This window comes from Mus caroli, unplaced genomic scaffold, assembly GCF_978045245.1.
Source record: "Mus caroli unplaced genomic scaffold, Mus_caroli_1 scaffold_2, whole genome shotgun sequence".
NCBI lineage: Eukaryota > Metazoa > Chordata > Mammalia > Rodentia > Muridae > Mus > Mus caroli.
The window spans coordinates 163,757,360-163,770,439 of NW_028227257.1; the positions used below are offsets into that span (position 1 = coordinate 163,757,360).

Consider the following 13,080-nt stretch of genomic DNA (forward strand, 5'->3'; position numbering starts at 1 on the left):
GAGAGTACAGTGATAATCATTGTCTGCTTTGAACAGGTATTAATTAATTATGCCTGTGCCTCCAGGTAGAGAGTTCAACAGGCAGATATTATGCAGGTATTAATATAATATGTGTGTGGCTCTGGGCAGAGAGCCAAATGGAAAGATGGTATAGATTGTTTAACCAGCCACAGGAAGCTCATATTCTACTAACGTGGGCTCCATGGGAATATTGAGTGTCTTTTCCTGCTTGGCAAGATAGGAAAGGCCTAGTATCTTACTTTACTTTATTTGTTTTAGATTGTTTTAATTTTCAAAATGGGTGTGATTTTGAGTCTTGTAGTTATATTATTTCTCTGCAAGAGAGATTTAAATAAAGGGTTATTTTTATTTATTTTTTTTATTTATTTATTTTTTTTAGTACAGGTAGTTTTATTGTATGTTTCATCTAGCAGATATTCTTTTAAAAGTATGTAGAAATAATTGTTTCCAACTAAGTAAATATACCATGTTATCAATCTGCCAAATCAAAAGCACTCGCCAAGCTGAATAATAAGTTACAAAGAACTAATAATTCTGGGTTACACGGATTATGCAGTGTTTTCAAAGCTCTTTAAGAATTACCCACTAACACAAATCTCTGACACTTAACAGTTGGAAGGTAAGTTTCACAGTAATGTAATTTTAACTTCCATTTACATTCATTTTAATATATTACTACGATGTTTATGTCACAATGGTGCGTTCCAGTGTTTACAATTTACAGTTTCAATTTGTACATACGTAACTCACTAATATGAGGGACAGCTCTTACTATTGTAAACTATCCCTAAGAAGAAAAGTAAGCCTCCACCCTACATAAAACTATAAAAATGGTCTGACTTAAACAGATTAATGAAACATGGTTTTTCATATTTGAGCTGCTTTCTAAATATCAGCATGTAACTTTGCCTATTTAATGTATGACAGCTACAACTTTATTCACTGAGAAATTATGCATTTATTTTCTTCAACCACTTTTTCACTTTATCTCAAAAAAAAATCCTTGACTTGCTATTTTTAATCTGCAAATGCTAACCTGTACTTTTGGGGGCAATCCAAAGAAAGACGATAAACATTGTAAACAACAAAATTCCCCAAATTAATGTTTGAATTTTTCCTTTAGACCATTTAAAAAGTCAGTTACACGGTTTCATCTTTCTTTCCTTTTTCTTTTCTTTCTTTAGACAGAAACTAGTGAGAGGTAGAGCCCTGGATGGACTGGAACTGAGACCCACCTGCCACGCCTCTGGAGGCCAGGGTTGGAGATTTATGCCCCACACCCAGAAGCACTATTTCATTTTTTTACACCAATACAAATAAATGACTGGCAGGTCAGTACCATCCTGGGACCTAAAATTCTAATTGAGTAAAAATCTTTCAATATTCCATTATGTAGCTTCCAATAGTTATATGATTTGATTAAACTGGTCAAAGTAGTAAGACACATACTGTCCAGTAAACAGTTAGTCATTTTGCTTTTGGGGAGAAGACAGTCCAAGAGCAGAGACTAACAAACAATCAAAAAAAAATTAAAAAGGAAAAAAAAAGTCACAGGGCAGTTTAAACCTCTGAAATCTATTTGACCTATCCAGTATTCAGGTCTAAAACAGAATTTTCAATTTTTTTTTTTCTTGAATAATCTCCGCTCTTTTCTTGAATATCAAACTGATTGGTAGTCACAGCTTCACACGCAATCAGAGCTTTATAGCTTGCTCATACAATACAGTATTAGTAATGTCAAAAAACAAAAACAAAAAACCCTAAATTCCAAACTACAAAGAAAATCTACTCAAGTATTACATTCAGCTTTGAAATCATTTACTACCATGACAACAGATTTGGCTTAAATCACTTTTGCACACACTCAGACCCAGAACAGACTCCCTAGCCACTCATCTACTCTGCAACACAAGGCCATTTAGTCAGAGATAGCATTCTTCAAGCCAAACTTTAAATAGATTAAAAAAAGTAATTTCTAATTTTTACAGAAATGTTTCTTCAAAAAATATTTTCTCTCACTCCCTCATCTCCTATACTGAAGGATGTATAATGTTTTTTGTTTTCTCTCCCAAGCTAAATCTGAACCCTCAAAATTGATTCCAGGCAGAAAATTCCTGCAAATTAAAATCAAAAACAAAAATAGAAAAATTATATTTATATATATATGTGTGTGTATATATATTTATATATATTTATACTGATTGGAATCCTCCAGCATTTGAAAATCATTTAGAGATGAATTTTGGGCTCTTCCTACTCGCAAAGTCAAACTCCGTACTATCTAGGACACACTTCCCATCCTTTCCTGGCCACTTCCTCCCCTCAAACAGTTCAACAGAGGCTCAGGTGTAGTGGGAGGAGAAGCTTCGGAGTACTTTTTGTACGGCTGTGTTTTTACTTTGGTGATCTGGGTGGCACGCATTGCTCTTTCCCATTACGTCGAGTCACTCCCTGAGGTGTAGCTCTATGGCTGAACTGGCGTCTCTGTTCCCTGATTTTTCCAGCCGCTCCCCTGGGAATGGTGTTGCCTCGGAAGCCAGAATGATCCTTACTAGCCCTTGTTTCTGGTTTCTCATGCGGCTTCTCATGCGGCTTCTCGGGAGCTCCGTTCTCTTCATTTCTGGTGGGAGATACTGCATTGGACCGGAGTTCCCGCAGCGGCTGTACGAGAACTGGAGATGGCTCTTTAGGAGGCTTCTGACACACTTCAGCATAGCTTAACTTTCGAGGTTCCTGTAGGGCCACGGCTATAGGTGGATTTACGTCACTATTGCAAGGTGAAGCAGTATTTGCCCTTGATGGCTTGGTAGCAGTTGGAGAAGACACTGGCACAGCTACTGGGTTGAGAATGTCCTTTGGAACAACAGAGTCCTCCATTTGATCCTTCTCTTGCTGAGTTGTGCTTAACATAGGAGGCTCAGCTGTACATGGAGGACTAGGACTTATGCTGAGTGGCGCAGAAGTGCAGTCTGTCTGTCCGTCCTCTGCAGGCACTGGGCAACTAACTCTCACGTCCTCACTGTCCTTTTCTGTAGACACCTTTAACGACATCAGACATTCTATTCTCCAAACCAAGTTCATCTGGCGCTCTCGATGAGCTTCCAGGTAAAGGAGGGAAATTTGTAGCAAGTAAGTCAAACTTTGGAGTTGGAGCCTTGGCTTCAGTTGCTGCAGGTTGCGGTCTTGGGATCCTGTCATCATCCCTTCGCCTTCGGCCTCTGAAGAGAGTTCGCCTGCCTCTTCTGAAGTCCCCATTCTGTTCCATCTGTAAAATGGGAGCCTCCTTTGGAAGATAAGTTTGTTCCTGGTGCCCTGTTACTGTTGGGTTATGGCGTTCAGAAAGAAAGATCCTTGAACTAGATCTGCTCAGTGGTCCATCTCCCAATGACACGGAGCCCTCTGTTGAGTGTTCTGAACCACTGGATGACCTAAAATGAGGCTTCACACGATTTTTTGGGAATGGTCGGCCCATACTCATAGCAGCAGCATTTGTTTTGTAAGATCCTGGTGAACTAAAGCCATTCACAAAACTACCATTGGGAAAGGGAGCCAGTGGTGTTTCAAAATAAGGTGCAGGACTTGGAGACCAAGACTGAGGCACAAGACTATACACTGAGTACTGCTGAGGATTGTACACTGGTTGCATGAAGACTGCTGAGGGGTACTGGGTAGGAGTCTGAATAGGTTGAGTATACATACTAGAATCCATTAATCGATAACCATTCTTAGCAAAAAATGTATTGATGGCTTTTATCCTTGCCATGATTGGCTTGCCCTGAAATGTTTTAACTTCTTCTCTTAAGTATTTAAAAGCCTGCTGTGCATCTGTGTCTGACTGGAAAGTGATGTACCTGTTGCTGTTGTGTGCAAACTCACAGCTTATCACTTTGGGGCAGTTTTCATTTTTAAACAAAGCTTTCACTTCCTCTACAGGCGTTGTCTCAGGAATCTCTCTGAGAATCACAATACATCGCTTATGACTTGGTCTCACCTTTTCTCCCTTCTCATCAACTTGTACCATAGGGGAAGATCTCAATACTTCAAGAATTAAATCTGTATTTGTAGTCAATTTTTTTATTTCTTCCATGTTGGCAATTGTCCATATTGGGACGAACTGATCACTATCCATTTGAGATATCAAGTAAAGGTCCTTTGATAAATTTTCTCGTGAGAAACAGAATTCCAATTGTTTTTTCAGACATTCTTTTAAATCTTCTGTAGAAATTGCTGAGCTGCTTTCTCCAGGAGCATCATATAGTTGGTAACTCAGGTCTTCAGGTCCTAAGATCATCCCATCAGCGGACTCTTCAACGTCTGCAGTATTTCTTGTGGTTTCACAAGATGGAGAATACATTACTTCATATTCCTTACACATATCTTCTGAAAGTTCTGTATTGCCCTCAGGGTGAGATCCAGATGTGGCTGCAGTTTCATGACAAGAGGGTTCAGTTACAGGAGTGCCATCTGGATTTCCAGAAGGAATTTCTTGCCATACTTTGGCATTAGGATTTAAACCAGTGCCTTTAGATGTCACCTCAACGAAGAGCAACATGTCTGCTTCCGCTCGGCCCGATCGTTCACGCTGCCGCGACTCCAACTGGCTCCCAGGCCCGGGCCCCGGTCGGTAGGATAAGGACACTCGCCTTGCCCCTCCACCCGGCAGTGGACCCGGCTCCCAAGGGTTATTTTTAATTATGGCCTCAAGGATATGCTTATTTGGGAAAAAAGTTTTGTTTTGTGGTTTTGGAAAAGGTGATTAAGGTCTTTACATCTACCAGAGTTACATGGCTCAGATTTGAAGAACTAGATTCCAGAGAATCAAACAAAAGGGTTATCTTGGTGATACTAAAAAAATATTTTGAGATTTGTATATTATAGAATATACAGCCTTGGTGAGTATCTGTTTGAACTCCAGATGTCTTGGACTTTCAGGCAGATCCAGTCAAGACTCATACATAAGAGTCTAAATCAATCATTGGAGTTGCCATCTTAAGGCCAATCAACTCTATTTTCCCTCCCCTTCCCCCTAAAAATATCTCAACGCCCATATTCAGCTTGAAGAAGTTATGAAGAGTTGTCACCCCAGTTCCTTTGGCTTTGGGGCTGGAGAGTGTTATTATAGGTTGTTTTTCTAGGGAATGTAGGAATGGTCATAATTGAAACAGGGAGTAATAGTTAGAATTGATTGCATAGCCATAATCTCATTTTGTAGAAATCTTTTTAGTTGTTAATAAGTTGAAGTCATAGTTTCTTATTTTGGTACAGAATTTATTTTGATGCAAAAATCAAGGTTTTATTTGGTTAAATTTCTTCTATTAATACAAAAAAAATTTAACAGTACAGGGCTTAGATCCAGTCCTTCTGTAACTGTTATAAACTGTTCTGAGATGATTGAGCCTGTGAGATAAGGGCCAAATAGCAAATTCATGGATCTGAGTTTATTGTTAGGGTGTTTTCAGATATTTTAATTAGAAATAACTGAGAGTAGTTAATGGAGAACAGTTCAGATTACTTTATATAGATAGTTAGTTTTCAAAAACATCAGAAATTTACAGAATGTGACATTTAATGCTATTTATTCACTTGTTGTTGAGACAAATCTGCTCCTAACAGCTTTGCCCTCATGAATTCAAAGAAGCAACTGAGCATCTCCCCTCCAGGTGAGGCTGTACACTGTGGCTAGGGGGCCACTAGACAGAAATTGACTATTCTCTCCTGCAGACCTATACTGTTCTTTAAAGGACACAATTTACAGATTAGGACAGCTAAGTTCTGCTGAGACAGAACAGGCTAGCCCTTAATATTCCTGTTTCTCTAAGGTCTGTCAGATGAACCTGGGCCAGAATGGGTCAGAAGGCTGAAGACATGCTCCATCTTCCTGACTTACTGGGGCTGTATAGGTAGGCAGCTGTCTCTACAGTTTCTCTCAGTTCTGGAAGCTGTGTTAGGCTTCCTATTTATTTTCAGTTAATGTTGGTCATTCTCAGATTTTTGATGGGTTTGAAAAACTACATATATTCTCATATCCAACCCAGGATATTTAATTTGAGATAATAGATTTAAGAGGATAATTTTCAGATGGCTTACTATCTAAATCCAGGACATAAGTCAAGGTAGAATCATAAGTCTTTTAATTTAGGATAGATGACAATTTTCTATCTTAATAACATAAATGATGGACTGGCTGTTAGGCCTATCTTATAATTTATAGATTACAAAATGTTAATACTTGTGATCTATTTATACTTGAGAGAAAGGTTGTGTTTTTTATTAGAACAGAAAGGGGGTAAGCATTGTGGATAGGCCTGGTGCTGTTCTTGTGAACCAATCACCTAATGAATAAAGGAGCCAATCACTAGGGGAGGAGGTGAGACTTCCAGGTTGGAGGGAGGAAGAGAGGTAGCAGGAGAGAGTTAAGTCCTTTTTGGAATGGGGACAGCAGAGGAGTAAGATGTAGCTGCTAGAGTTTCCAGGTATCATGGTGGATCCACAAGGATTCACTACTGGAGGAATCAGATTTTAATAATGCTTACAAGATTAGGTTTTAGTTGTTGTGCCCAGAGACTGAGTTACCATTGTTTCTGAATTGAGTTTGTGTTGCATTTTCCTTTGTATGGCAGCTCATCTGGGTTCAACAGAGAAAGGTAAGGCTGCAAAGCATGCGTTTGCTGGATGTGCACCACAAAGGCCATGGGGGATTTGAAGCACCAGGTTGGCATGGTAGCAACCGCCAGTGAGAACATAGAGAGCTGGGTGGAGAGATTGTGGAATTCTAAGTCAGTCTCCACAAGATAAAAACAGGTCAGCCATTGCAGGCCAGTACATGGCTGGCCAGGCTGCTGGAGCAGAGGTAAAAGCACGGGAGCATGCAGGTTCTACACATTCATATTTCTTTTTTCTTTTTTTAAAAAAAATTTCCCACAACAGAGGGTTGGACAAACCTCTAGTTACTATATCTCTCCCATGGTATCTCTCCCTCTTCCTCTCTTCTCTCTCTCTCTCTCTTCTCTCTTTCCAACTTTTTCTCTATCTCTCTTTCTGTCTGTTGCTACATCTCTATTTTTACTAACTCTCTTAAGGAACCATGACATTTATTGTTTTATAAAATGGAACAAATAAAATATAAGAAAATAAAATTATTAAGAGAAAAGTTAAAGTTTGTTAAGAAAAAGTTTTAATGTGCATTTAGGTACAGGTGTTAAGGGAGACAGAAGAAGTTTTACTCAGGAAAAGAGCGGTACTACATGAATGTGAATGTGGAATGTTCAACCATCCAACAATAATGACATATACAAGTTGAATGGCTTCTAAAGGTACCATGTTAAGATAGTTTCTATGGGCTTTCCTTTTCATTTGGAAAAGAGATTGTAGGGTGGTTGGTACGGTGAAAGTGGGTAGAAATTGAACCTGAGAAGATGAAAACACAGGTGATAAACATGAAAGAAATTCTTACCCGCCCATGTCACAAGGAAGTTACATCATATGCTTCTTTTACTGTAGACAGCATCCATAATCTTATGTGTGAGAGTCGCAGGAAGGTAAAGGTTTACAGCCTGGGAAGGGAGGGTAAACTCATACGTCAGATACCCTAGGTCTTAAGCATGATCCATCATTCTTATTTGAAAGATCTTCAATAAAAGTGATAGTGTCCCTTTGTAGAAAATATTTGTAGCAAATTTCTGTCAAATCCATTGACTCTCAGGCTATAAAATATCACACTCTAGAGCAACCAGCTTCTTTCCTCTTCATGGTTCTTTAATTTCATCATTGTCTTTTTTTTTCTCAGTTATTTTTTTTAGTTATTTTCTTCATTTACATTTCAAATACTACCCCAAAAGTTCCCTATACCCTCTCCCTACCCTGCTCTGCTACCCACTCACTCCCACTTCTTGGCCATGGCTTTCCCCTGTACTGGGGCATATAAAGTTTGCAAGACCAAGGGGCCTCTCTTTACAATGATGGCCAACTAGGCCATCTTCTGCTACACATGCAGTTAGAGATATGAGCTCTGGGGATACTGATTAGTTCATATTGTTGTTCCACCTAGAGGGTTGCAGACCCCTTCAGCTCTTGGGTACTTTCTTTAGCTCCTCCACTGGGGGCCCTGTGTTCCATCCAATAGATGACTGTGAGCATCCACTTCTGTGTTTGCCAGGCACCGGCATAGCCTCACAAGAGACAGCTATATCAGGGTCATTTCAGCAAAATCTTGCTGGTGTATGCAATGGAGTGTTTGGAGGCTGATTATGGGATGGATCCCTGGCTGCGGCAGTCTCTAGATGGTCCATTTTTTCATCTCAGCTCCAAACTTTGTCTCTGTAACTCCTTCCATGGGTGTTTTGTTCCAAAATATAAGAAGGGGCTAGGTGCCCACACTTTGGTCTTTGTTCTTCTTGAGTTTCATGTGTTTTGCAAATTATATCTTGGGTATTCTAAGTTTCTGGGCTAATATCCACTTATCAGTGAGTACATATCATGTGAATTCTTTTGTGATTGGGTTACCTCACTCAGGATGATACCCTTCAGGGTTATCCATTTGCCTAATATTTTCATAAATTCATTGTTTTTAATAGCTGAGTGGTACTCCATTGTGTAAATGTACCACATTTTCTGTATCCATTCCTATGCTGAGCGACAATAGGGTTCTTTCCAGGTTCTGGCTATTATAAATAAGGCTGCTGTAAACAAAGTGGAGGATGTGTCCTTATTACAAGTTGGAACATTTTCTGGATATATGCCCAGGAGAGGTATTGCGGGATCCTCCGGTAGTACTATGTCCAATTTTCTGAGGAACGACCAGACTGATTTCCAGAGTGGTTGTACAAGCTTGCACTTCCACCAACAATGAAGGAGTGTTCCTCTTTCTCCACATCCTCACCAGCATCTGCTGTCACCTGAATTTTTGTTCTTAGCCATTCTGACTGGTGCAAGTTGGAATCTCAGGGTTGTTTTGATTTGCATCTCACTGATGATTAAGGATGTTGAACATTTTTTCACAAGGGAGCTCAAACCATCCAGTGGAAAAAAGACAGCATTTTCAACAAATGGTGCTGGCACAACTGGCGGTTATCATGTAGAAGAATGTGAATTGATCCATTCTTATCTCCTTGTATTAAGGTCAAGTCTTAGTGGATCTGGGAACTCCACATAAAACCAGAAACACTGAAACTTATAGAGGAAGAAGTGGGGAAACACCTCATAGATGCGGGCACAGGAAAAAAAAATTCCTGAATAGAACAGCTTGTGCTGTAAGATCTAGAATCAACAAATGGGACCTCATAAAATTGCAAAGCTTCTGTAAGGCAAAAGACACTGTCAATAAGACAAAAAGGACACCAACAGATTGGGAAAGGATCTTTACCAATTTTAAATCAGATAGGGGACTAATATCCAATATATATAAAGAACTCAAGAAGGTAGACTCCAGAAAAACAAATAACCCCATTAAAAAACTGGGGCTCAGAGTTAAACAAAGAATTCTCACCTGAGGAATACAGAATGGCTGAGAAGCACCTGAAAAAAAATGTTTGACAGTACCTTTTGCCATACAGAAGCTTTGCAATTTTATGAGGTCCCATTTGTTGATTCTTGATCTTACAGCACAGGCCATTGTTTTTCTCTTTAGGAATTTTTCCCTTGTGACCCTATCTTTGAGGGTTTTCTCCACTTTCTCCTCTATAAATTTCAGTGTCTCTGGTTTTATGTGAAGTTCTTTATTCCACTTAGACTTGAGCTTTGTACAAGGAGATAACAATGGATCAATTCACAGTTATCTTCATGAGACTCGCCAGTTTTACCAGCACCATTTGTTGAAAATGCTGTCTTTTTTGCACTGGAAGGTTTTAGCTCCCTTGTCAAAGATTAGGTGACCATGGGTGTGTGGATTCATTTCTGGGTCTTCAATTGTATTTCATTGATCTACCTGTCTGTAGCTGTACAAGTACCATGCAGTTTTTATCACAATTGCTATGTAGTACAGCTTGAAGTCAGGCATGGTGATTCCCCTAGAGGTTCTTTTATTGTTGTGAATAGTTTTTGATATCCTAGGTTTTTTGTTATTCCAGATGAATTTGCAAATTGCCCTTTCTAATTCAGTGAAGATTTGAGATGGAATTTTGATGGGGATTGCATTGAATCTGTAGATTGCTTTTGGAAAGGTAGCCATTTTTATTATATTATTCCTGCCAATCCATGAGTATGGGAGATCTTCTGAGGTCTTATTCAATTTCTTTCTTTAGAGACTTGAAGTTCTTGTCATACAGATCTTTCACTTCCTTAGTTAGAGTCACCCCAAGATATTTTATATTATTTTTGACTATTGTGAAGGGTGTTGTTTCCCTAATTTCTTTCTCAGCCTGTTTATCCTTTTTATAGTGAAAGGCCAATGATTTGTTTGAGTTAATTTTATATCCAGCTACTGCACTGAAACTGTTTATCAGGTTTAGGAGTTCTCTGGTGGAATTTTTAGGGTCACTTATGTATACTATCTTATTATCTGAAAATAGTGATATTTTGACTTATTCCTTTCCAATTTGTATTCCCTTGATCTCCTTTTGTTGTCGAATTCCTCTGGCTAGGAATTCAAGTACTATATTGAATAGGTAGGGAGAAAGTGGGCAGCCTTGTCTAGTCCCTGATTTTAGTGGGATTGCTTCTAGTTTCTCTCCATTTAGTTTGATGTTGGCTAAAGGTTTGCTGTATATTGCTTTTATTATGCTTAGGTATGGGCCTTGAACTCCTGATTGTTCCATGGCTTTTATCATGAAGGGGTGTTGGATTTTGTCAAATGCTTTTTCAGCATCCTATGAGATGATCATGTGGTTTTTGTCTTTGAGTTTGTTTATATACTGGATTATGTTGATGGATTTCCGTATATTAAACCATCCCTGCATCCCTGAGATGAAGTCTACCTGGTCATGATGGATGATCGTTTTGATGTGTTCTTGGATTCGTTTTGCAAGCATTTTATTGAGTATTGTTGCATCGATATTCATAAGGGAAATTGATCTTAAGTTCTCTGTCTTTGTTGGAACTTTGTGTGGTTTAGGTATCAGAGTAATTGTGGCTTCATAGAATGAATTGGGTAGAGTACCTTCTGTTTCTATTTTGTGGAATAGTTTGAGAAGAGTTGGAATTAGGTCTTCTTTGAAGGTCTGATAGAAGTCTGCACTAAACCTATCTCGTCCTGGGCTTTTTTTGGTTGGGAGACTATTAATGTATTAATGACTGCTTCTATTTCTTTAGGGGAAATGAGACTGTTAGATCATTAATCTGATCCTGATTTAACTTTGGTACCTGGTATCTGTCTAGGAAGTTGTTCATTTCATCCAAGGTTTCCAGTTTGTTGAGTATAGCCTTTTTTAAAAAATATTTTTATTAGGTATTTTCCTCATTTACATTTCCAATGCTATCCCAAAAGCCCCCCACACCCTCCCCCCGGCTCCCCTACCCACCCACTCTCACTTTTTGGCCCTGGCATTCCCCTGTAATGGGGCATATAAAGTTTGCAAGTCCAATGGGTCTCTCTTTCCAGTGATGGCCGACCAGGCCATCTTTTAATACATATGCAGCTAGAGTCAAGAGCTCTGGGGTACTGGTTAGTTAATAACGTTGTTCCACCTATACAGTTGCAGATCCCTTTAGCTCCTTGGGTACTTTCTCTAGCTCCTCCATTGGGCACCCTGTGATCCATACAATAGCTGACTGTGAGCATCCACTTCTGTGTTTGCTAGGCCACGGTATAGTCTCACAAGAGAGAGCTATATCTGGGTCCTTTCAGCAAAATCTTGCTAGTGTGTGCAATGGTGTCAGTGTTTGGAAGCTGATTATGGGTGGATTCCCAGATATGACAGTCTCTAGATGGTCCATCCTTTTGTCACCCCTCCAAACTTTGTCTCTGTAACGCTTTCCATGGGTGTTTTGTTCCCAATTCTAAGAAGGAGCAAAGTGTCCACACTTTGGTCTTCGTTCTTCTTGAGTTTCATGCATTTAGCAAATTGTAATTTATATCTTGGGTATCCTAAGTTTCTGCACTAATATCCACTTATCAGTGAGTACATATTCTGTGAGTTCCTTTGTGATTGGGTTACCTCACTCAGGATGATGCCCTCCAGGTCCATTCATTTGCCTAGGAATTTCATAAATTCATTCTTTTTAATAGCTGAGTAGTACTCCATTGTGTAGATGTACCACATTTTCTGTATCCATTCCTCTGTTGAGGGGCATCTGGGTTCTTTCCAGCTTCTGGTTATTATAAATAGGCTGCTATGAACATATTTGAGCATGTGTCCTTCTTACCAGTTGGGACATCTTCTGGATATATTCCCAGGAGAGGTATTGCGGGATCCTCTGGTAGTACTATGTCCAATTTTCTAAGGAACCGCCAGACTGATTTCCACTTTTTCACTTTTTGCAGATGATATGATAGTATATATAAGTGACCCTAAAATTCCACCAGAGAACTCCTAAACCTGATAAACAGCTTCAATGAAGTAGCTGGATAAAAAATTAACTCAAACAAGTCAATGGCCTTTCTGTACACAAAGAATAAACAGGCTGAGAAAGAAATTCGGGAAACAACACCCTTCTCAATAGTCACAAATAATATAAAATCCCTTGGTGTGACTCTAACTAAGGAAGTGAAAGATCTCTATGATAAGAACTTCAAGTCTCTGAAGAAAGAAATTATAGAAGATCTCAGAAGATGGAAAGATCTCCCATGCTCATGGATTGGCAGGATCAACATTTTAAAAATGGCTACCTTTCCAAAAGCAATCTACAGATTCAATGCAATCCCCATCAAAATTCCAAAGCAGTTCTTCAACAAATTAGAAAGGGCAATCAGCAGATTCATCTGGAATAACAAAAAACCTAGGATAGCAAAAACTCTTATCAAGGATAAAAGAACCTCTGGTGGAATCACCATGCCTGACCTAAAGCTGTACTACAGAGCAATTGTGATGAAAACTGCATGGTACTGGTATAGCGACAGACAAGTAGACCAATGGAACAGAATTGAAGACCCAGAGATGAACCCACACAGCTATGGTCACTTGATCT

The 13,080-nt window shown here is 39.2% G+C and overlaps 1 pseudogene; it reads right to left on the reverse strand.

Moving 5' to 3' along the window:
* Window positions 1–400: 400 nt before the first annotated feature.
* Window positions 401–4,691, reverse strand: LOC147005966 (la-related protein 4 pseudogene; annotated as a pseudogene).
* Between the last annotated feature and the right edge of the window lie 8,389 nt (window positions 4,692–13,080).